We start from the raw sequence: 26,748 nt of genomic DNA, 5'->3' as shown, positions 1-26,748 counted from the left end.
CCCATAAAACAACATAGGGGACATGAAACCGTTAAACCCGAACAACAAAAAACTGCAAAAGTGATCAAACCGAGGGCCGCCCACCCCAAGACTGATACAAAAGTCACTCCGACATTGATGCTTCCACCCACTGCAAGAACTATGACTCGAGAATCAATTCTGGATGACGTTTTTGGGCTGAAGTTGCTAAACTACTGATTGTCCAGCTTGATCCTATTCTATCCAAATTGTCTAGGATCGAAGAGAGATTAGCTGGTCCCAAAATGTATCCACACCCACCATCATCAACACGGAAGGAGTCCCTTACTCACTCAATTATGGACAAACACCAACAACCCAATTCCTGTGCGGGCAGGAATGCGATTGTTCCATCATCTTCGACGATCGCCCAAAGTTTACCCACACCAGTTCAGGAGCAACCCCCCATATAATCAATAGCCCAAATGTCATCATTGAAGGATGGAAGAGAGAGGATACCTCATTGTCAGCAGGAGCCTCAAGAGGCAGGGGAATTAAGATTGACAGCTCATCCATCAGTAACAGACCATCCTCCTGCACCAATGGCTGATTATAGTTCACATCAATGGCTTCACCTTCCACCAGCGGCCTCCCCGCTAGTGCTGTTCCTGGCCAATGTTCCTACTTTGCGGGACAATCAGCAGGAATCCACTGTACAGTTAATGGATAAATGCCTGCACTGACTTTCAAACCAGCCGATGGACTGGGAATGAGGAATCATCAGCTAGCAAACAATATAATCATGGTCAGAAGGGTAAGGTGGGTGGGAAATTCAAGGAAATCTAATAAAAAAAATAGTGCAAGTCACGCAGACTCAAAAATTCAGCACTGATGCACATCCTTTATACATCTGCTGTCTCCACAGAAATGACCAAGCCACCATTTTGACAAAATTATCAGTGTCTAGAAACCATAATTCCTCCAGTTTTGTACAAACTGATACACCGTAGAATTGTAATTTGAAAGCATTCTAGTGCTACACTACACTACTTGGTATTATGGTGTTACTTTGTATCACAGCAGCATACCATGGCAGTCACAAGGGCATTCCCATGCAATCATCATGCAATCATCAGTGATTTTTTATGCAAAGCTCTATCTGTTAACTTTTGGGGTGTCAGAAAATAGCACCTCTTTCACGCCCACGTTAACTCTGAGAATTTTTTTATTTCTCCCCACTTTACAGCACACATATAAAACTTTTAAACTACATCTTAGCATAGTTTTATGTACTAGAAGGGTACTGTTCCATTACAAAACTAATGTTAAACATCACACTGATACCTGTGCACTCTAAGGTAAATCTATGTATGTGTGTGTGTTTCTGCTTCTTTGTGTGTGTTGTGCCTGTTTATATACCAGCACTGGAGCTGGATGACAGCATCAAAGCCATCTCTTAGTAGATATGTCCCTGCCCTGCTCCATCCCCCAAAATCAATGCTGCATTACACTAAAAGTTAGTAAATCTGGCCCCAAGTGCTTTTCATTAATTTCATCATAGTTCGCCTATCACCATTGCGGTCGCATGGCCCTTGTAGGTACATCAGTTTTTTAAAATCAATGTACTCACATTTTGCCAACCTTTCACTGGCTCCCACTGGAGTTTTAGGGGTCTGGGAGACACCAGGCTTTTAATCATTTAATCAGTTCTAGTCAATCTTCCCCTGCCTTCCACTAAGGTCCAATAAATCCTGGAGGGACATCAGGTATTTATACATTTAATTTTATTGATTTATATAACACTGCTATGTTGATGATGGTAGTAGTGATGATCACCAGTACTACACTTATTAGATAGGCAAGCCGTGCAATCTTTTTTCTAATTTCTTTATTTCCTGCAGGTTTACTCAAGGATACCTCGAAATCTGTGAACTATCCGAAACCAAAGCCCAGATACCCCTCTACTAGGCGCCTGTGCTCTTGCTGCTAACCTAGTAGACGTTTAGAAGATAGCCCCATAGAAGCAGGTTACTGCTAAGAAAGAGGCCAATGAAGAGACAAATGTTGTCACCACTGACATCAGGCTCTAATCCCATTTCTGGCAACACATCGTTCCCGATGCACTCTCTCCTAAGCATAAATCACAGAGAGCAAGATCATCCCTGGGTCAACAAAGGTTCCCGCACCACACAACAGAGGTCTCTGAGCACTGCAGTGACTAACAGCAGTGAGTCTAAAATCAAATTGCCCATTAATCAAAACAAATATTTCTGACATAGGATGAGTTTGGTGGTGAGTAGATAGTTTTAACTACACTTCCATTGGACAAATGATCTTCCCCATCTCCTCCTAGGAAAAGAAAGAGCACTGTGCCATGTCCTCCAAGCCCTTCCATTAGCTGATCATGACATGGATTGGTCCCTTGACCAGTGCCATGGCAGACAAAGGAAAAGGGAATGTAACCAAAAGCCTTGGAAGTGAGGATGATGAGCCAGTGATAGTTCTGTGGAGAGAGACAAACACGAATGCAGGTAACTAATATTCAACCTTCTATGAGTCATGTACTGGCACCAACACCATCAAATTCAATATTTTCAAGATCCCATGAACCTAAAATAACTAAAATCCCTACTGTATTCTTAGTCTGCCCTAGAGAAAGTCAAAACACAACCACTTAGCTCCACCACAAGAGGTTATTCAGGCTTTGACTTTATAAGAAAACTCTTCTCCGTTAGGGACTTCTTCACTTCATTTCTTGTATCTGGTGCATCATTGAAAGGCCGGTGGCCATTATGGAACTAGGGATCAACTGGTCCATCTGAAATACCTATATAAATATAAAAGGAAACAGTGATGAGGAAGAAAATGTCACTGTCATGGGATGAATCTCGATTTCTCTTAGTGTGAAGTCACTACCCACACAACCTCTTATGGCACTAGGAAAATGAGAAACAGTCATCCCAAAAGCATCTTGCCTGCATGCTCCCAATAGGTCTTGAGGTATGGTTGTCAACAAAAAACGACAAAGACGCCAGTCAACTATCAAGTCAATGTTCGTCAAGGAGTTGCTCAAGCACTGAAAACATGTTCTAGTCTATTTATACTATGGGAAACTGCCATAAGATTAGCAATTAACCTACATTTTTGTTTGGTGAGAGGAGAGGGGTTTCTGAAATATGTGAAGACACTCTGTTTAAAATAGAATGTTCCAAACTGCACTTACATTTCAACTGTTGCATTGCCAGTGCAGCAATTGCAAGTGCATTAGTCAGTCCATCCACGATTGATAGATATGTGGACCAGTTTATAACTAATATATTACTTGTGAATCACTTCACAATGGATCTCGATCCAGGGGGTTAAGTAAAAACTGGTCACTGGTCTCAAAGTTGATGATGTTTTTCATGGCATTTATTGGTAGGTCGCAGTTACAATGTCCCTCAAGGAGAAATCACATACAGTCGCCAAAATCCTGAAAGAATCTAATACCAAAGTCTATCAGAGTCTTCAACCTAGAGATTTCAGCACTCGATTTGTTGTCACAGACAATGACTGCAATATTGTCAAATCCATGGCTGATGGAGGGTAATTCAGAGCCCTATCTTTGGCTCATGTCACAAACCCAATGCATAGGACTGCCTCAAAAAGAAGTAACAATCAACAACAACCTGTCTCAAGAATGTTCTATTACTTACCGGTAATCTTCATTACCCCAGGTCCCGTTGTCTTCGTCCCATTCATTAACTAATTGGAGATAACCATCTAACGACAGAAAAAAGAGCAGAGGCATGCTGGGACCCTAATACTGCCCCTCCCACCGGGAGTACATAAGCAGTACCTACCCAGCATCCCGTCTGTACAACCAAGCCCAGACAGGAAGGCCGGCCGCTCGGGAGGGAGGGAGGGGCGCATGAATGGGACGAGGACAACGGGACCTGGGGTAATTAAGATTACCGGTAAGTAATAGAACATGACCCCCAGGTCTCTTATGTCCTCGTCCCATTCATTAACTAGTTGGAGAATACCAAAGCAGAAAACCGGCCTTCCGCCCCCACAAGCACACCCAGGAAACCACAACAAAAAGCAGCAACCCAAGGGAGCCACGAGAAGGAGGATGAAGGAAACCGCAGGAAACAACCGGTCTGCACCCCAGTACCGGACAGCAGGAGCAAAACAAGGACAGGAGACAAACAAAAAAAAGAAGGCCAGGACCCCCAACAAGGAGGCCGCCAACCAGGGAAACCCGAAGACAGAGCAACCGGACCACAAAACCCAAATGACACGGCCAAGCATCACACCAGACAAGGCCGCCCAGCCCAGAACCAACGGGAAGACCCACATGACACACCAACCAGAAGGCCAGAACAAGAGCCGAGCAGGAGCGAAACCCCTACCAAACAGAAAAGACAGGGAATGGGAAAACACCCAAAAAAACCCAAAGGGCAAAAAACCAAAAGGGCAGGAGGCCCTCAAACAAACCAGGAAGGCCACCGAACCCAGAATAGCAGGGGAAGGGAAGGCCAACCCAAATACCACAGGCCAGAGACGCCCCCAGAAGCACCAGCGGAAAGCCGACCAACAAAGGAGAGGCCAACAAGACCGGAACCGAACAAGCCCAACAAGGGCGGGGACAAAGCCACCGGCCACAGCCCACAGAAAACCCCCAATCCAAAAAGGAAGGGAAACAGAGCAGGACCGGAGGCCAGAGCAACTGGGGAACACCCAGCAGCCCCCACACCAGGCTCAGGGGGCAGAAAAAAACAGGAGCGAACACGGCAGGGAACCGCACAGGCACCCCACACCCAGGCCAAGCAAGCAGCAAGGACAGGAGCAGCCGTAAAACAAACAGCCACAGGGCGCACAGCACCCAGGCCAAAAGCCCACAAGGCCCGACACCAGCAAAGCCGGAGAGGAGTCCAGAAACAGAGCCAAAGGAACCAGGAAGCCAGGACCACAGCCAAGCAACCGAACCACGCAGGAGGGACGCAGGCACAACAAAACCCGGGAGGAAGCCCACGCACGGACAGGCCACAGCAAAGGGGCATGGAGGAACAGGGAACCCCCAGCACACCACTGCCAGACCACAGAGAGAACCGGAAAGAAACTGAGAAAACCGCCAAAGCGAAGTCGGAGAAAGGAGAGAAGGAGAGGGCCAGACAGCAGGAGACAACAGACAACCCGCCACCTGGAGGAAGGACCCCACCGAGGCAAAGCAACTCGGAACCGCACCCCAACTCGGGAGGGGGAGGGGGCCCCCAAACAGACCCACCCCGGGAACCGAGCCCGGAGACACAAGGGAGGCAGAGCGAACCAGGACACCAAAACCAGGAAACGCCCATGAAAACCCCCCACCGAGCAGGCAAAAACTGCCAGGGAGCCCAGGAGGTACAGGCCGAAGACAACCTGAACCAGCCAGAAGCCGGCAGACCACTGTAGCCACACAGAAAAAAAGCCCAACAGGACCAACAGGAAGCGGCCACAACAGCAGAGTGCCCCGCCAGGACACAGCAGAATCAGAGCACGGCCACAGGCCACCAACCGAGAGAACGGCAGACCAGAAGAGGGGAAAAACAGGTGCCCTTCCAAGTACAAGGAAGCAACAAAGACAGCCAGGCCAAAACAGCAGCAGCACGAACCCCAGGGCCCCAAAAGGCTAACCACCACCGGAAACATAACCGGGGGAGGTGGGGAGGAAGCGCCACGGAGAAGAACAGGCGGACAACAACCGCAGCCAAAGAAGCCACATCCGCCACCCACAGGAGACCCCAACTGGGAACAAAACCAGGCAGGAACACAGGCAGCACCAGGAGGGGCAAGCAGGAAACACCCGAAGCAAGCCAAAGGCAAGCACAGGGACAGCCAGGGTCGGCAAGGAAGAACAGAAGCAGCCAGACCACAGAAGCAACCAAGGACAAAGAAAGCCCCGGGACCACACCCGAAGCCCCAGGCCGGAGCAACGGAGAACAGAACAGCCACAGCCAAGGCAGCATGAACCACGGAGGCGCAGACAGAGCGCCTGTCGCGATCACAGGCTCGCGAGTAGGGAAAAAGGTCATAGCAGGGAAGATACATGCCACACCCTTCTCTGTTTTTGAATGCGCCCTTTGTATTGCTCCAAAACGATCACGGAACAGCAGCTCCCAGAAGGCTTTGGGCCGTAGTCCCGGACCAGTCAGCTCGATCATTACATAACCCCGCCTCCTGGGAGCCTCAGTGCTTGACGAACTTCCCGAAGGCTATAGCGGATGGTACGTCCCCGCTGGAGGAGTCCACCTTACATTCTTCACCTCGACCTGGGTAAGTGAGGAGAGAGAAGGATTCCTGTTGTTCTACGTTCCTCCTCTCAAGTATTCAGGTAACTCGTTGCACGTCTCCAAGAGTGGAAGACGGCTCCCGGAGGAGCTCTCCTCTTGGAGCGCGTTAGAAGCCTCAGCTGCTGCGTCGAGTGCTCCGCTCTGTCGTTGAGTGCCTCGCGGCCGCTTTTGGGGCTTTTGACTGCCTGTATCAGCCCAGCTTAGATCTTTATCATTTCGGAGCTGCTGGGGAATTCAGTGCTTGGTCTTGACTCTGTGACCTTTTCCTGAGCAGAACAGCTGCGCTAGCAGTGAGCTGTTATTTCTGTGTAAACTTTGTAAGAAGGAGCCAATGCCTTTCAGGCATTCATTGGGTTGGAATAGACGAGTACGAACTACAATTCATTTGATACAAGAAGCTAGGTTTCTGGGTAACTATATTGCGCCTATGCAGGAATAGGTTGACATTACATTGCCACTACATTGGAAACCTTTGAATTGTACTCTTTCTTCCGTGTGGATTGCAGCAAGGTATACCTTCGGTCACATGGTCATGTGCTATGAACAGTATCATAGTCAAAGGGGTATATTATTGTATGGATCTGGTGCCAGCCACGTTATGTGAGTGTGATACACTTCTGAATCCTGAGTATAAGGTGTGTGCTCTCTGTGTTCTTACCTGTCCTCTTTCTTGTCTTCTACATACAGTATCCCAGACAGAGGCAGGCGCCCCAGACCAGACCTGTGAAGCAACAGGATCTCTTGTTATTTTGTCCCCTTCCATTTTCCCTGGGGTCCTACTGATTCAGACATTGTTGTTAGTGCTTTGTGGAAGAGGTAGTGTTCACGGGAAGAAGGAGGATACTCTTCACGACATTGTTCCCGCTGGCTGATCTAGACAGGTTAGTGGCTACCTCTTACTTGGCACCGCTGACAGTTCCTACAGATTGTCAAGCCCACGTACGACGTCCGGCCTGAACGATGGATACAAACGTGGTTTGGGCTTCATTGATGGAGAGCTTGGCTGCTCTGTAACAGGAAGTCCACACATCATGCCTATAGAACCAAGAGGTCAAAAAGGAGATGGGTACTATACGACGGGAAGTTGCAGGTTTATCCCGGCAGGGTAAGGGTTCCTATATTGGACAAGGTGACCACACCGACCTCGCTAGCGCTAGTCGCGCTTCTCTGCCTATCCTACCGGAGCTGATTTTAATTCCTCTGTTTTGTATTTAATTTCTTATTTGTTCATTCTTACCTTGCTTTTAATTGCTGCGCCCCCCCTGGCCTCATTCTTGCACCATAAAACCCCTCCTGGGACCATCACCACTGCCTTTGGCGGGTCCGGGATCACAGGGCAACGGGGACTACTCGGACCGCCATTTTGGATTGGGCTGGGGTATTCTCGCGCATTCTCGCGAGATTTCGGCCTGCAGAGACTATTTCAGCCTTCCCTTGGCCGCGCAGCCAGAGTCCTGCCCGTCTGCGCTCGTCCGCGCTAGGACGGGCTTCGGGCTCTGGCACACTCTCCTTCTCAATGAGTAAATCTATTTATTCATCATGATTCTTACATACTCATATGAAGAGTTGTATGCGCTATGTGGCGCTCCTAATAATAACTGCTCTGTCTACCCTTTTCCTCCTCACAAGTTCAGCTGTACTCGGTGCAGCTTCTCCTTACGAACTCCTACTAAATGTAGAACCCTTCAACACCAAGGTAGACGAAAGAGGCAAGCAAACTCTAGGACAGCTTCCATTCGCCCCCCTTTAAGATTATGGAGTATCAATTACAGATCCTTGCCACAACACAGATATAACATCCATGACTTTCTTGTTGAAAATCAACCTGATGCAATATTCCTGACTGAGACGTGGCTTCGGGATTGCTCAGGTCCGGATATTGCAGATGCAATTCCTTTCAATTATGCCATTCTTCGTCAGGATAGGGTCTCTGGCAGGGGTGGCGGAATTGCAATTGTCTACAGGAATGTATACACTTGTAAACTGGTAGATGCCACTCAAAAAGATTGTGAATCGGCCCTATTTAAACTGACCATCACCCCCCAATTGACGTTGTCAGGACTATTGGTATATCGTCCCCCTGGGACAGCGAGCTCATGGATAACATCATTACCAGATTTTTTAGCTCCAGTACTGCTCAAAGCATCGAATTTTACGATCTTAGGAGACCTAAATATACATCTGGAAGACCATGAGTGTCCATACAGAAATCAGTTTCTCTCCATTTTGGAAGCTTTTAATCTTCAACTTCAAAACACAGGCCCCACACATTGCGCCGGCCATCTATTAGACTCGATTCTGTCCAATCTTCCCTTAGACTGTTCTCGAGAAGCCCTACAAATTGCCTGGTCCGACCATTTAGCCGTCCCTTACTCTTTAGATATGGCTGAAACAGTAAAAAGACCTGAGGTGGGAACTGCTAGACCAGCTCGGAACTGGGGTAAGATCAACATGCCAGAACTCAATAATCTGTTGATCAAAACACTTCCGTGCACTGAACTACCAGTTGCTGCACTCAATTGCGCCACTGAACTTTGGCTAACTAATGCTGTCAATTTGGCGTTACCGATGACATCGAAGTCCGCTTCTTTACATCATCCCCCGGCTCCGTGGTACTCTGAACAACTTAAATGTCTCCGCTCACAATGTAAGACCTTGGAGCGTAAATGGAGACAAGGTTATTCCCCCTCACGTAAAATCATCTATAAAGAAGCCTTGAAAAAGTACCACAATAGCTGCAAAACTGCAAAAGCAGATTATACTAAAAAAACTGTGACTGATGCACGAAATTGCCCTAAGGTGCTATTCTCCGTTGTTAAAAAATTGACCGGTGCCAACTCCACTCCTCCCTCTCCGGCACTTGATGCCGCTCAGTGTCAATCCTTGGCAGATTACTTTATAAAGAAAGTTGATCTTATCTACGACCATTTCACCTCACTCCCAGAGACTACCTCTATTGCCCCTGACATGGTCCAGGAACGGGTAAACACCGCCATTGATGCAGTAATTACTACTTGGCAGCCTTTAGATGCCATCTCCTTTGTCTCCTGCCTAAATAGTGTGCGATCGGGCTCCCCACGGGATGCTCTCCCAGCCAAAATATTAAAACAATTAGATCCCCTCACACACCCCATCATCATTAAACTACTAAACGCTTCTCTGAGCGAGGCCCATGTCCCCCAACCTTGGAAACATGGTCGTACCTTTATTGAAAAAATTGGGTGCAGATTCCTCCAACTCTGCCAATTTCCGCCCTATATCACTGTTGCCTATCTTTTCGAAGATATTGGAGAGACATATTAATTCCCAGCTTTCCAAACTAGTCGAAAACACTGCCTTTCTCCATCCCTCGCAGTCGGGCTTTCGGCCACGACACTCAACTGAGACAGCCCTCCTGGGGGTAACAGAAAGTCTTAGGCACGGTGTCGATCAGGGTAACACCATGGCGCTCATCCTGCTGGACTTGAGCGCAGCCTTCGACACCTTGTCGCATTCCATCCTTATCGACTCTCTGAAATCCCTAGGTGTGGCAGGCCAGGCCCTGGCCTGGGTAGTGTCGTTCCTTAGCGACCGAACCTTTCAAGTGTTTTCCCCTAAAGCAGCTTCCACCATTTGTCCATCTACCCGTGGCGTTCCCCAAGGTTCAATCCTTAGCCCTTTATTATTTAATATTTATGTTAAACCCTTGGCGACCATAGTTGAACAGGCTGGGCTAACCTTGTTCTCCTATGCAGATGACACCCAGATTGTCTTCTCCCTATCAGGGAGAGACGAGAACAACACCTCCGCACTCAAGTCTGGCCTCATTCTTGTGGCCGACTGGATGCGGAGAAATTGTCTCAAGCTGAATGGGGAGAAGACCGAGGTGGTCATTCTGGGTCGGAACAAACATCTTTGGGGCCCCCGTCATTGGCCCATTGAACTGGGCAATGCGCCTACGCCATCCACTGCAGTTCGTAACCTGGGCGTCATTATTGACGACAGGCTAACTATGAAGCAACAGGCTACTAAGGTTGCGGCCATTTGCTTCTCAATGCTGCGGTGGCTTCACAAGATTTTGTGGATGCTCCCCCTCTCCTCTCGCAGAACCGTAGTCCAGGCACTTGTAACATCACGCCTGGACTATGGCAATATTCTCTACCTGGGCGCAGATAAAGCCACCATACATGTGCTTCAGTTTGTACAAAATGCGGCTGCGCGCCTGCTAAAGAACGTCCCTAGATGCACTTCAGCTGCTGCCGCGTTGCGTGACCTTCATTGGCTGAGCGTTCCTGAACGTGTTAAATTCAAGGCACTCTGTTACATGTTCAAGGCCAAGCAGGGCAGCGCTCCAACTTATATCCAAGGGTTGGTTACACCTTACACACCCGTGCGCTCACTAAGGTCATCAGACACTGGCAATTTTACAGTGCCAAGATGTAAGCTGGCAAGAATGGGAGGCCGCTCCTTTTCTATTCTGGGCCCGAAATATTGGAACTCCCTCCCACTAGCACTAAAGTCAGAGACCAACCTACTCCGCTTCCGTAGGGCTCTGAAGACTCTTCTGTTCACCAAGCGCAGTCAATAGTTGGTTGTGGCCTCAAGTCAGGTGCTGCATTGTCCTTTCTTCTATAGTCTGTCCCTGGCGCCGGGAAACCCACTGTGGGTAGCTATGCGCGGTAAAAGCTTAAATAAATAAATAAAATAAATATATTCGTGAGGCCACTTTACCTCCTCCTACCTCTACCACAACTCCCCAAGCAAACACTATAGCGGGGGGCTTTTTTGATGCTACACCTGCCTCTACGTTATCAAGAGATGCTGTTCCCACAGTACATGTTGTCCAAAACATAGGAATACCTCTAGCTCCACCTGAGAGGTTTTACGGAGACCCTAGGAAATTCGAGACATTCTTAAACCAATGCCGTTTACATTTCCTATGCAAACCCGCAGTATTTCAAGACAACGCAGCTAAGACTGCATTCATGATGTCTTACATGGGTGGCAATGCTGCCAGCTGGACTATTCCATTAATGGAACGCAACGACCCTGTGTTGCATAATTTTTCTGATTTCTGTCTGGAAATGAGGAAACTGTTTGATCGCTAGTCCCATATGCTGACCTTGGATCGTGAATTAATGACTCTCCGCCAGGGATCCCAGGATTTACTCACTTATATCACCTCTTTTAGCCGCCTGATAGTAGAAACAGACTGGCCCCAGGAAAAACGGGCTTCTCTCTTCTATCAGGGACTGAGGGGCGAATTAAAAGATGTTCTTTTCCAGGTAGTCCAACTGCCTCAGACTTGTGAGATAAATCCAAGGGTGAGCCACGCTTTTTCCTGCCTAGACCCAGATTCCAAACAGAAGAAGCTACCCGGCAACACAACAAACCTGAACCCATGCAAATAGGGGGAATCAGAGGGCCTCTCACGAATGAAGAAAGAGAAAAAAGGAGGAAAATGAAGTTGGACAAGCATCATTGAGAAGTACAGAACCGTCGGAAAACTAGAAGGCCTGGACCAGAAGGGGATCACTGGTTCATTGGGCTTAAAAAATACGATCTCGACCATCATTGCTAATACCTTGCAATCAGCTTTTGCGCACATCACCGTGAGTGTTCATCTCCAGAAGAAGGACGATCAGATCATTACCGTTGCGGCACTGCTAGACTCCGGGGCAACAGAAATGTTATGGATCTGCAGTATTCTAAAACCATCGGAATAGCATGGCAAAAGAAGGAAACCCCAACTCACGTACATGCAGTGGATGGTACTGCTTTAACCTCTGGACCGGTCTGGTACCATACTGTCCCGATACTGATGCGATTCGGAGAAGATCATATGGAACATATCCAATTCGACATCATAGTTGCTCCCCAGTTCCGCCTCATCTTAGGGATGCCTTGGTTAACGTTACATGACCCTAAAGTGAGTTGGGCGGCGCGCACAGTGGTATTAAACTCTGAGTACTGCCGGGAACGTTGTACCACATCGACGATTGCTTCTGCAATCTCTTCAGATGACTCCCAAGCTAGACTTCTAGCCACAGCCTGTACTACTCCTGAATACTGCTGCGTTACCATGTTACCAAGCGACTATAGAGATTACCAAAGTATATTTGATAAACAGAAGGCCACTCAACTACCGCCTCATCGGGTCTATGACTGCCATATAGATCTTCTACAAGGAGCTGAAATACCATGCAGCCGGGTTTATACCTTGACGGAGCCTGAAACACAATTCCTTCGGAACCGGGTGTTTGCATGGGCACACAACTCCTTATTAGGAGGACATCTGGGAAGACAGAAGATCATAGCCAATATTGAAAGGTCCTTTTGGTGGCCCACCCTGAGGAAGGATACAGCCGTTTATCTGCAAGGTTGTGCCGTGTGCGCACAAGGAAAAGCCAACCATGACAGACCTACGGGTCTCTTGCAGCCATTGCCAATACCTTCTAAACCATAGCACACTCTCTCTATAGATTTTATCATAGAAATGCCACCTTGTGAAGGATACACAGTTGTATTGGTAGTCATAGACCATCTATCAAAGATGGGCCACTTCATACCCCTGAAGAGGTTGCCCACTTCACCCGAGCTGGCCCTAGTATTCCTACAAAATGTGATCCATTTACATGGAATCCCCAACATTATCATCACAGATCGAAGTACTCAATTCGTTTCTCGGTTTTGGAAGGCTTTGTGCAAAACCATGCACATCGATGCCCGTCTGTCCAGTAGCTAACACCCTCAAACTGATGGGAAGACAGAACGCCTAAATCAGACTCTGGAACAATACCTCTGTTGTTTCACTCTCCAAAACACCATGGATTGGTATCATTTATTATGGACAGCAGAATTCACGTATGTAGGAGAGTAGGGTCTATGGTCACCCCAAATTTTTGCTTTTTGCTTCACTGGTTTATGACTTAATGTGGCTGTGGGCCTGCTAATCAGACCCACAGCCTGCTGTTCTCTCTCTAAATTACAGCCAATGCACTTTAGGTGCATTACGAATTGGAAGTGGTTCACCTTATTGGCCCCTGTAACAGTGTACCCTAGGTACCCAGGGAATAGGTGTTTCCAAGGCCTACCAGGGGCTGCAGCATGTATTGTGCCACCCCTGGCCTGGCCTCCATATTTGACACAACTGGCTGATCACTCAGCTGGGGCAAGTTGGTGTAATCACCTCTTGCTTAGGTGTAGTATACCTATACCTAACCCAAGCTGGACACATATATTCCTATCAGCCACTCCTATGGAAGGCCTCATCAATCCTGGAGGCAGAGTGCTTGGAAATATGTGAGATGGTGCTCTAGCATGAGCTGAGCCTGTCTGCAGCTGTCGGGAACAACTCCCTTAGCTGTTCCGGGATATTGCCATACCATATACTCTTAAGTGCATTATAATCCTTGCGGTTATTTGCTAACTTTGGTTTGGCTTTATCAAAACTTGTCGAGTAAGGTGTCATACGATTTGGAATACTATCCCTTCGACAGTTCTGTTGATGGGGATAGCATTCCACCCTTCTAGAGGGACACAACATGTGCGTAGCCTTAACCCCGGTTAAAGTTAACCAGAGCCTCAGCATCACAAAATGGATGCTGCCACCACAGACACAAGTCTGACCTCCTGCTGCTGGGAGTCCTTCCAGCGAGGGAGGCTTGGACAAAGAGTTTCCTGCCTTGGGAGGTGCGAGCACCACCCCAGACAGGATTTTGTGTATTGGGTAGGACAGGGCTGAATAGATTGAGACATGCTCGAGGCACACAAGGTGTGCCCGTGCATAAGCCAGTCCAAACCGGTCCTGGGACTTTCCAGACCCAGGGCTGGCGAGGAACTGGACAAAGGAAAGGGGGTGTAACCGCCCCCCTTCCTGGTCCCACCCAGAGGAGGGACCTAGCAGGTGATCCACCCCTCAGATTGGGAATAAGAGTGGGAGCAGTGCCATAGCAGGTCAGATCATCCTGAAATCAACTTGAAACAAAGAAGACGACTGGACTTCGACATTCTGCTGCTCGGAAGAATGAAGAGTATCTCCCTTGTGGCCTAGGAGTGGCCACCCTGTGAACACAGGTACCAAACAGCAACTCGACGTCTGCTTTGCCGCCGCCTCCCGCCTCCCGCCGGAGCCTAGAACCTGACAAGACCCAGACTCCCAGACTTCTCACAGCCCGATCCACAGTCCCTGCAAAGAAGGGACCAGAGGAGGCACCGAGAGACGTGGGACCGGACCTCTTGGAAGACACCCAAAAAGCTGACTGCGCAGCATCCGAGGCACCCTCGACGTTGTGCTTTAGGGACTGAGAACCCCAACCACCGAGCAGCCCTTGCACCGAAGATCAGCCCCCAGTATCTCCACAATCTGCGTGGGGCCCTTTTGCATTGTGCCACTTGACGCGCCATCCCAGCCACTAGCCACGTGGTCAGCGGCCATCTTGGCAACGAAACCGACAAACTACACAGCGGGTCTGGTTGCTCAAGGCTTGCCCTCGCTCCTGTAAAAAGGAGCACCCGCTCTGACCTTGCTGGTCCGAGTGATAAGCCTTTTTTGATTCCTGCATGGCTTGCAGTAGCCAAGGCCTGTTTGCTCCAATCTAGTTGCCGACACTGCCAACAGTGAAAAGCCTGCATGCCACAGCTCATGACCGACTCCTGGACGTCCTTGGCCCCTCGTGTCCACGTGGCTGCAGAGAGAAGCTACACAACAACGCCTGTTTGCACCCGACATCGCCTGGTTCCAATCTGGTTCCACGGTAGTCACTGGCTAGGGACTTTGAACATTGTCCCCTCTGCTCTCAGGTCTTCACGACATCAGATCCACCCTTGGATCCACCGGAACTCTTCACATCGAGCCGCCTGCAGCATCTTCAGCTCCAAGCACCATCGACCAGCTTGACGAAACCCGACACTACTTCGACCCTATGCACCCGCGTCTTGTGGGTGAGGTAACTCAGCAACGCCGGTGTTCCCACACTGGTACACACCTCTAGGGCCTGTGTCTTAAGTTTCAGCTTTCTAGGTCACTCGGAAGGCTCCTAACTAACTAACTTTGTACTTTTTACGCACCATAGACATTGTATTGGTGAGTGCATGCACTTTAAACACTGCACCCGAGTCCCGCGGGCCTTTCCGGACTTAGTCACTGCTAGTCCCAATCAGCTCCAGCGATTTCCAAGGCCCTAGGCCTATTTCCTTTTCGATTGGTATATCTTATACCACTTTCTTAGTATATGGTTTAGGTGGCCCCTAGGGCTCATCCATATTGTGCAACTTTTGTGTATTTTAAACTGTCTTGTGTTTAACGCTTGTGCTTCTGTGCTCATAAAGAGTCCAGGGGATATTTGTAGTTAATAAATATATATATATTTTCAATATATATCTGTGTGGTGTCCTTTCATTTGGTATTCAAGGGGGTTGTATATGGTAAAACAGCTTGCTTCACATGCCTTTCAGAGTTGAGCCTAAGACTGCTTTGTCCACGTTACCACTAGGATAACTGGTCTATAAGGTTGACTTACAACCGATCATCATAAGGGTTGCTTGGCATGATACAAGGTGATCACTAGAACTAGTAAGCATCATATATCAGGCCAACCTCTCACAACGTACAACAACACAGAACATACTACTCTAGCCTGTTCTCCCTTCTATTGCCTAAATTGGTTCCATTTTAACATGCTTCCATTCGAATGGCCAGTCCAGACCAAACTCCCAAGTATACAAGAACATCACGCTCACCTCAAAGCAGTGTTAATTGAGGCCAAAAAACATCTTCTATCGGCTCAGCAAACACAGAAGCGTTACGCCGATAAGAAAAGAACCCCAGAACCTGTGTACCAGGTAGGAGACAAGGTCTGGTTGGCCACAAATAATATACACCTGAAAGAGATTAACAAACTAAAACCGAAATACATTGGTCCTTATGGAATAGAGGAAGTACTCAACCCTGTGGCCATGAGACTGTCCTTGCCCACGTCATGGCATATCCATCCTGTCTTCCATGTCTCCCTCCTAAAACCCTGCCTCCCCAGTGTGAGAATTCCAGAACGTCCCCTTCCTGTAGAGATAGAGGGTCAGGAAGAATACGAAGTGCAGGTCCTCCTTGATTCCAGAATAGTAAGTGGAACCGTGCAGTATCTGGTTGAATGGAAGGGGTTTGGGGTTGAGGACAGAACATGGGAACCGGTGCATAACTTTAACTGTCCCGATTTGGTTGAACAGTTCCACACTCTTCATCCTGGGAAGCCGGGTCGACCACCGAGTTGGCGGTCCTCGAGAGGGGGTATTGTCGCGATCACAGGCTCGCGAGTAGGGAAAAAGGTCATAGCAGGGAAGATACATGCCACACCCTTCTCTGTTTTTGAATGCGCACTTTGTATTGCTCCAAAACGATCACGGAACTACAGCTCCCAGAAGGCTTTGGGCCATAGTCCCGGAACCAGTCAGCTCGATTATTACATAACCCTGCCTCCTGGGAGCCTCGGCGCTTGACAAACTTCCTGAAGGCTATAGCGGATGGTACGTCCCCGCTGGAGGAGTCCGCCTTACATTGAGCCTTTCTTTGCCTCGACCCGGGTACGTGAGGAGAGAGGAGGATTCCCGTTGTTCTACGTTCCTCCTCTCAAGTATTCAGGTAACTCGTCGCGCGTCTCCAAGAGTGGAAGACGGCTCCCGGAGAAGCTCTCCTCTTGGAGCGCGTTAGAAGACTCAGCTGCCGCGTCGTGTGCTCCGCTCTGTCGTTGAGTGCTCCGCGGCCGCTTTTGGGGCTTTTGACTGCCAGTATCAGCCCATCTGAGATCTTTATCATTTCGGAGCTGCTGGGGAATTCAGTGCTTGGTCTTGACTCTGTGACCTTTTCCTGAGCAGAACAGCGGCGCTAGCTGTGAGCTGTTATTTCTGTGTAAACTTTGTAAGAAGGAGCCACTGCCTTTCAGGCATTCATTGGGTTGGAATAGACGAGTACGAACTACTGTTCATTTGATACAAGGAGCCAGGTTTCTGGGTAACTATATTGCGCCTATGCAGGAATAGGTTGACATTACATTGCCACTACATTGGAAACCTTTGAACTGTACTCTTTCTTCCGTGTGGATTGCAGCAAGGTATATCTTCGGACACATGGTCATGTGCTATGAATAGGATCATAATCAAAGGGGTATATTATTGTATGGATCTGGTGCCAGCCACGTTATGTGAGTGTGATACACTTCTGAATCCTGAGTATAAGGTGTGTGCTCTCTATGTTCTTGCCTATCCTCTTTCTTGTCTTCTACATACAGTATCCCAGACAGAGGCAGGCGCCCCTGACCAGACCTGTAAAGCAACAGGATCTCTTTTGTTATTTTGTCCCCTTCCCTTTTCCCTGGGGTACTACCGATTCAGACATTGTTGTTAGTGCTTTGTGGAAGAGGTAGTGTTCAGGGGAAGAAGGAGGATACTCTTCATGACATCGTTCCCGCTGGCTGATCTAGACAGGTTAGTGGCTACCTCTTACTTGGCGCTGCTGAAAGTCCCGACAGCGCCCCAGAGAGCACCAGGAAAGCCAGGTGCCCCCCAGGGGACGTGAAAAAGAAAACCAGGGGCCCCCGCGCCCCGCACCCCGACCAACCACGCCGAAGCCAGGAAGCGGAGGCGCCAAACCATCAAGCAAGAGAGCACCGGCAGAACACAACAGCGGGCCCGAAGTGGAAGCAAGGCCCCCTGAAAGCAAGGGAGGATGCAGCCCCACCAAGGCCAGCCCAAGACACCCCCAATCGCAACCCCCAAGAAGGAGGCACGCAGAGGGACAGAAAGTGCAGACGGGAACCCAGGGGAGCCAACAGGGAGCACACCTACGCAGCCCCCCAAGGAACCGGAACACCAATCCACCACCAACAGAGGGAAAAGAGCTGCAGAGGAACCCGAAGAAGGGGGAAACAGAAGCAAAACCCCAACAGACCGCCGCCAAGGAAGCAAAAGGCGAGCCCGACGCACCAAAAGTAGAGGGCAAGGCGAAAGCAAGCAGGCAGGAGAAACCCCACAACACAGGGAACCCCAGGAGCAAGCAAAACACCGAGCAGGAGCCGCTAGGAGCAGGGACCCCACCAGAAAGCAGTGAACCAAGGGGAGAAGCACGGCGGCAGAAACCCCCACCATGCAGACCAAGGGCGAGGAACACCCAAGGGAGGCACCCCAGAAGGGAACCAAACTCAGGCAAAGGAAGCCAGCGCCCAAACAAAAAGGCACAGAGGGGCAGTGCAGGCAAAAGAGCATCAAACCCGAAAACAGGCCAGCACCCTGAACCAGAAGCCAGCCGTGAGAAATAAGGAGCAGGGGCGGGCAGCAGCAGAGCAAACCCCCCCCCCCCCCCAGCCCCCGACTCACAGAAAAGAGGAGCCAGGGAAGAGGCAGCGGTGGGGAAAAAAACACCCATGCAAGCTGCCCGACACAGTGCCACCAAGGAAGTGGGAGAAAAAGAGCCCCAACGAACTCAGCTAGCAGAGCCAGGCACCCCGAAGGCACCCAGCAGCAGGCGCAACCACCAACTCACCCCATCCCCGGGAGTGCGACACAGCAAGGCAAGGAGGAGAAAAGCAGCCTGGACAGCAACACCCAGAGGAAACACAGGACCCCAAACCAAGGCGAACCAGAGCCACAGAAGCCAGATGCAAGAAGCACAGCGGGGAAGGAGACCAGGAGGATCCACAGGCGCAGCAGGCCACCAGCGGGGAGCACAACACGGAACAAGCATGCCGTGAGGAAGACCAACCCCCGGGCAACACGGCACTGCCACAGCACGGAGAGCAACAGAGACCCTCCCACCAGCCAGGGCAAAAAGACAGGAGGAAGGAAGAGAGGCAGAGCGAAAGCCTTGCAAGATTGAGGCCACGGGAGCAAACCCCCGGCAGCACCAGGAGCCACCGTAAGATGGCACGGCAAACCCAGAAGGCCCAGAAGGCCCAGCCAACACTCCGCCAGGACCAGGCACGTGGGGAGGGGCAGGAGAAAGAGAGCCAAACAGCTAACCCCTGTGAGGAAGAAACCAATGTGCCAAAACAGAGCCAAAATGAGGAGACCAGAAGGCTCAGCCAAACCGAAGAGCAAGCTCCCCAGAGGCAGGCGCCGCAGACCACACGGCCAACCAGACGGCTCAGAGCGTGCACGGGACCAACTCACCCGCCTTCACCATGCACAGCAGTACACGCAGCATGCACAAACACAGCCGCAGATTTCCAAGTCCAGGAGCACACTGACCCGCAGAAGAGCGCACAACAAACACAGTGCAGGCCCCCATGGACAGGCAAGCGGGACACACACAAAGGAGGGGGCGAACTCTAGAAACAAAGCCCCCCCCACGTCCAGGACACCAGGAGACCGGCCCGAAGAACGGCCCCCCAGGAGGCAGAGGAATCACCAGCACAAACTGAGCCCCCAAGCACCAACAGCGGCAGCCTGTAGCCCCACAAGCGTCACCAACACAGCAAAGCGAGATGTGGGGCCCCTAGGAGCCACTGCGCTCGCATTATCAAAATCAGGCACGCAGACACTAGCCACAGCTCAGCAAATGGGTCCAGGGAAAAATGATCATAACACTGGGAGCGAAGCAAAGATCCCCACAACGTACTGCCATTGCTCGCAAGGGTCCACGCCGTCATCCAAGAGCCACCAATGCTGCCCTACACAGGACAAATGCCCTCACTGAGGAACGAACACAGGACCCTCAGACGGTGAGACTGACTTGCGCCGCCCACCTGCACAGAGGACGCGGCACAGAGGCACGAACCCCGGCACCCAGCACCAGCGCCGGGCGAGCAAGCCAAGAATACAGTCTTTTCACAGCAAGCAGTAAAGGAAAGAAAAAGACCGCTATGCGGAGCTTACCCGGAAGGGAGGCCCGTCCCACGAACAAGGGCCCCCCCTTCACCAGCCACAAGCGCCCAGCAGTAACATCGCCAGGGCCGGGCAGGCAGCAGGAGAAAATCACGGAGCGTCTTCCATGCAGCTAGGACCCAGGAAGACGCGCCCCCTCGACCGGGAAGAGAACCGGAGGCCGGCTCACCTGCCGCAAAGGGCCGGCCCGCAACCACAAGTCAGGGAAAGGAAGAAACCAGCCACCCAGCAAGCCCGGCAGGCCAGGAGGAAGGACAGCAGACACCCCGCCCGCACAGCCAGGCAGCCGGATGGGGAATTCCAAACAAGGGAAGCCACTCAAGCCCAGCAGGAGCAGCACCAGCAACCACAGCAAACTTCTGTCGACAGACAGAAAAAAAGAACAGACGGGATGCTGGGTAGGTACTGCTTATGTACTCCTGGTGGGAGGGGCAGTATTAGGGTCCCAGCATGCCTCTGCTCTTTTTATCTGTCGGGAGATGGTTATCTACAATTAGTTAATGAATGGAACGAGGACATAAGGGACCTGGGGGTAATCACTCTCCTTTCAATATTTCTTTCAAATGCAGGAAACAGCTGAGGATAATATAGCTTGCTAATAGAGTCCCTGTAAAAGCTTTGATACAGGTGGTCTGACTGCAATGGGACACCACATTCTATAGGCTGCAACACCTGTTTGAGCTGTACAGGTCTATCAATGATTGCTTACTCTAAGGGAGAGGGTATGCACTTGGCAAAGTCATAAAGATGAAGGTTGATAAATTGGGGGCTAATGCGGTGCCTGATCCAAATGCTAATGCATTTTGTATCTTTGACCAGAGGCATCAGCAGAAAGGATTGTACAATGAGGTAAGTCTATCTACTGTTGCACATGCAGCAGGACCATTTGTAAAAGGTATAACAAAATGCACAAATGTAAATGAAGATGTACCGGCTTTGATCACCTGCTTAATCCTGCTTGTGAACATAAATAAAGGCCGCAAATAGTAATTGCGATCTCCAAAGAGTATATTTGTGCCATTACACTGATCTATGGATCAAAAAATCTACCATCTTACATTCTTTTTTATCACTATTTTTTTCGATTGACAAAAACTGGACCATCAGGAAAGCTAGTGAATAAGAAGACAAAGTATTGAAAGTTCAAGGGCATAGCCAAACTGAAGCGCTGTCTTCAACCTCTGGAGAGCTTGATGGTGGTATAAAGCCAAAAGAATGTTGCAACTATTTTAGCCGCACCCATCAGAGACCACAACTATGATAATGCAGAATATGGTGCAAGACTAATTGGATGACCAAACAGAAATTAACTTGTATCAAGAGCTGGTAACCTATTAGCCTGGGGAAAAACACAGTTGCCAGGATTCAGCAGGCTGACAACAACGTAGTGTGCATTTCCTGTAGCTGGTGTATCCTTGGAGCTAGTGTTTAGTGCAGCTGTGGCAATTATCACCGTCAGAAATAATTTCCATGAATAAACATGTAATACCCAAAAACGTATAAGGCTCTACAAGATACAAAAGTGGTTGAGGGCAACTTCTCAGACATTGTAAGTATGGTGAGTGATCCTTCTTCTTACCTCCTCTCTCCAATTGAGAATTAACTTCTACTTTGTGTATGCATGATTTCAAGCATATGTTTTATATCAGAAATATACCCATTCAGTATAAACAACTATGCTTTAACACAGCTTAACACTTTCATAATTTTGTATGAATGCTGCAGAGTATGTCACATTAGCAAAGTTAGAAAAGGATTGACAAAAGAAAACTTTCCTTTAGTGTTACATCTGACACAAGATGATGTAAATGTTTTACCCAACCCACACCTACCATTGTTGGCAGGTGGTTGCATGGGAACATATGTCACAAACAAAAAACCCTCGGGTCTAAGAAAAAAGAGAAATTGACACAAGGAGCCAACTAGCTGCACAATGGCATCTCTTTAAAAGGACGAAATCCTTTTCCCACCAAAGGGTTTCCCCATTTGCTACGATGCCTAGTCACTGCATGGGCTACAACCCCCCTCCCTCACTGAGAGGGAGGTGCTTAGGGATTTTTTTATGGAGAAAGGAGTACTAAATACCAATATGATGAGCTTAATGTCAGTGGGGATAATAGTGCAAAATACGAGAATATTACACTAGCTCCAGGGCACGTAATAACCCCTTATTTGTGCATCAATGGGAATGCCTGCAAACCACCCTTGGTACTTCCTCTCGAGGAAGGTAGACCAAAGCACTGCTTTGCATTACTTTGGTGTATTTGTCCACTGCAAAAATTGTTTTATGCTGGAAAGTACATCCCAATTCAGCACTTTGCATAGTTATGTGTCCTATGTGGGACAAAACCTGAGGCAAAGCATTGATAAATTTGGCATACAATGTCTGTCTCCAATGCCTAAACTATCATGCCCATGTTCAAATGTAAGATTTAAAGGACTGCTCTCCTTATGTATGACACTTTCATGAGAAAAGGGATGAATAGATAGGTAGATGAATACCACTCTTGGATTAGTAACAGGCAATGTACATCAATGCATGCCATCATCTGGATGAAAGACCAATGAATATCTACTTCTATGGGGAAAAGGACTCAAAGAGGCCTACTACTGTGGACTTTAAAGAGGTTGATTTATTTAGAATAATCCACATTTTTGACTCAATTGGCAAATCCTAATTGGTTGTGAATGAGATAGCCAAGGCTAAACTATTGTTATTTTTTAGGGTGGTATATTAAGCTAGCTATTAGTCTAATTGTCTGAGATAATTCCTTAATAAATTGATCCTCAGTTAATTGTATACCACTTTATGCTTCACCCTCTAACTTCTCATGCAGCAGGTTTATCTTGACTCTCAAATATTGGAATCTTTTTCTCATTCTGCAGACCTTCTCTGCTGCAAAGAACATCTACTGTGCTCCCTCTCTGTGGTTCATCCCTCCTCCCAAGATGGACAATGCATGAAGAATGCATTTGCACCATTTGTATTCAGTGTCATTTCTCTTAACTTTTATTACACATATTTTCAGACTGTGCATCTTTTTCATCATTTAGTACTCTTGCCTGGATAACTATAGCTACATTGTGAGTAATGTACCTGCTAAAGACTGCTGGAGTTGGTTAACTTAGCTGTCATCTTCCTTACACTGCATAAGTGTCAATCTCATTTAATTGCTTAACTCAGTGTCTTTCTCAAATGTTTTCCTTAATTCCCACATCACAAATGGTCATCAAACCTCTACCCCTCATCCCCTAAGTTGAGAGATCTATTGTGCGGTTATCTACTTCCACCATCAACAGATCTCCCACTTGGAGGGCTGATGTAGTATAAGCAACACTAAACTGTTACAGAAAAATGTTAGAAAAAAACAGCAAATTTGTCCATACCATTCCCTTTACCCAGGCACAAAGAGACATCATAGTGCAGAAAATAAAATCTAATATTGGTGAGCAAAGGATAGCTAGTGTGTACTTTTTTCCATAATCCATGTCGAACACAGAATCAATGTACCTCAAGATTCTTTCAAAGTAACCTCCTCCAGAGGCATGTCTGTTCAGTACAATTATTTTAGGGACATATTCTTATACAGTGTTGGTTTATATTGGTCTTTGTCCTAGATTTTCCACACAATCTTTTCTTTTAGTTTAATGTCTCAGAATAAGAATACTTCTTTGCTGGTTCACCTGCTGCATTCAAAATAAGTCTTCCCTGTTTGGGCCAATAAAGGCCACCAGCGGTTAGTCCCTTGTGCAAAACCTCTACATCAACAAACCGATACCCAGAAGAATTGTTGGAGTTGCAAAACAAAACTTTCTGCTCAGGTAAGACTTGGAAAAAGGCAGTGGTTGGATTTACGGTTGGACTATAATGCATGCGTAACGTGAATATATTGAATCTCCATTCCATGGGTTGTTGAATGCAGTAATCCTTGGCGATGAGTAACGATTAGTTGCAAATGGTATGGTATTACACAGATATTACTAATGATGGGCGGGATGGTGCCTAGTTGACATCAAATCATGAACGGGGTGCAATAATTATGAATTATCAATTTTCCAATGCTGATTGGAGGATGGTGGGCTGGAAGCCTATATTGGATTTAGCCCGGTAATGGAGCTCAGGTCCTGTAGAGATTAGAGGGCCCGATTTACGGAAAGAACTTAAGACAAAATCCTAAACTTACTATCATTTTGGTATTCACAGAATGCACTTACTACTTCTGGTATTCACAGAATGCAATTACTACTTTTGGCATTCACATAATGAACTTGCTACTTTTGGCATTCACAGAATGAACTTGCTACTTTTGTCATTCACCGAATTAACTTACTACTTTTGGTATTCACAGAATGGTCTTACGACTACTAACTTTACGTCCACACCCGGGCCGGAATTTCCGCTTCCGGGACAGAATTTCCGGCTCTGGGTCGGAATTTCCAGTTCTTGCCCGGAATCTCTGATTCGGGCCAGAAGATACGAACTGTGGCCGTTGATCATTTTATCCAAGGGTAAACACCTGTCCAAGTGCCTACCATCCCCCACCATAGATCAGCTGACACACTGTAGCCAATCCTAGCCCTGCAGCATGTGTAAATGCAGAGCAGGCACACACAAACACTTTCAACATGTCACTGAATGTGTTTGTTGCACTGCCCCTTGCCATGCGGCAAAATTACTTGAGGAGGAGGAGAGCAGAGAGGATCTTCAGACAGAACATCAACCTATTTGGAATGTCCAGCCAAGATGTAAGGGCCAGGTACCGTTTCCCTCCAGAAGTCATTTTGGATATGGTATGGTATGTGAGTGGGAGCAGGAACTTGACTCTGTGACCTGCTGCTCGCATGCAATACCAGCATATCTCAAGATCCTTTCTACTCTCCATTTCTTTGCCACTGGATCTTTCCAAAGGGTCTCCACTAGGTCTGGGTGGTAAATTCTGTTCCGCTCGTAGAATTTGGGTAATTTCGCGTTCCGCGGAGTACGCAAAATTGTTCAAAATTCAGCGTTCTGCGACTTCGTGAATTTTTTTTCCTTGTTCGTGTTCTCAAGATGCGTGTTCGTGAGATATTTCCCCCGAGCACGCAAACAGCAATTGCGAACAGGAAGAAAGCATCGCGAACAAGCAATTCCTCGTATTCGCGGAATTTCTGCGTGTTCGCAGAAATTTTTTTCTGTTTTGCGGAGAAATGCGTAACGTGATTACGCAAATTCCGCCCACCTCTTCCTCCAATGACCATGTGGGCATTTCCCAGGAGAGCCAATTGCGGTGTCTGCATCAGGTACTGAGATGCATCACTGCTAGAGCCCACAACCACATACAAATGCCACATACACTGGCCATGAGACAAAGGGCACCAAGAGATTTCTATCTCCTTGCACAATTCCCATGTGTGCTGAGTGCAATTGATAGCACCCATGTGACCCTTCAGCCACCCCGCTGCATTGCACACATCTTCTGCAGCAGACACCGATGGTATTCCATCAATGTGCAAGCTGTCTGTGATGCCAGTGGGAGGTTCATTAATGTGCATGCAGTGTTCCCAGGCAGTACCCATTACAGCTTCATATTCCGCATGTCACCTCTTGCCCGGCAGATGGCTGCCGGAGGATTTGGCAACATGTGGCTACAGGGTAAGTACCAAGCACTAAAAATGAGGGATATGTGTCATTGAAATGTCTGAATGCCCCCCAATATTATAAATTGTACAATAAGAATCATGGCCCAACAGACACTGCATGTATTAAAATATAGATCATGCTATGTGCAAATCAAAGAGGGAAATGTAACCAACGGCCCTTTCTTCACTCCTCAGGCAACGCTGGGTATGCACTCTCCCCACATCTCCTCACCCCTTACAGGTGTGCAACCACTGTACCTCAGCGTAGGTACAGTAGGGCACCCATACGGACTCTAGCCATCATAGAGCACACATTTGGTCTGTTGAAGTCACGATTCAGATGTCTTGACCATACAGGGGGTGCTGCTGTACTCCACAGAAGTCATGTGGAATATCATATTAGCCTGTTGTGTTTTGCACAACATTGCTTTAATGCATGGCTTACACATACCTCTGGAACCTCTGCTAGCTCTGAATCTGGAATACCGGGCCATTGCACATAACCAAGGTCAGGGCATGCAAGTCTGTGATCAGCTCGTTGCCACGTTTTTCACATGAGCAGCCTCTAGTGTCATGGACAAAATGTGATTTGCTGTCTGTTGTCAAAGATTAAACTTGGATAGACACGGCTGTGTCAATAAATTCCATCCTGAGACGACTTTGCAAGCCACACTAACTGCAAGTAAATCACAGCTGCTAATAGTAGTCAAAAGGTGGAGCGTGCCTCAGGTCATGTGCCCATGTCAGTGATCAGTGTAGTGGATGTCCCTAAAAACAACTATTCACGCAGATGACAAACAATAAATGTCCTGAGAGACCTACCTGGACCTCATGAGGATGGGTCACAATCACAAAAGTCCATAACCATTGCATACTCAGGCCTGTGCCGTCAACAGATTTGACTACACCACAAATGATGGGTTCAGAACATGAGTGATGATGTCATGGTTGAATCAGGCACTGTGTGTCTATGATATATCCACACTGCTCCACCCCAATGTTACGT

This window comes from Lissotriton vulgaris, chromosome 5 (genome assembly GCF_964263255.1).
Source record: "Lissotriton vulgaris chromosome 5, aLisVul1.2, whole genome shotgun sequence".
Classification (NCBI taxonomy): Eukaryota; Metazoa; Chordata; class Amphibia; order Caudata; family Salamandridae; genus Lissotriton; species Lissotriton vulgaris.
The sequence above is the reverse complement of the archived record's forward strand: the minus strand, read 5'-3'. Positions refer to the sequence as shown.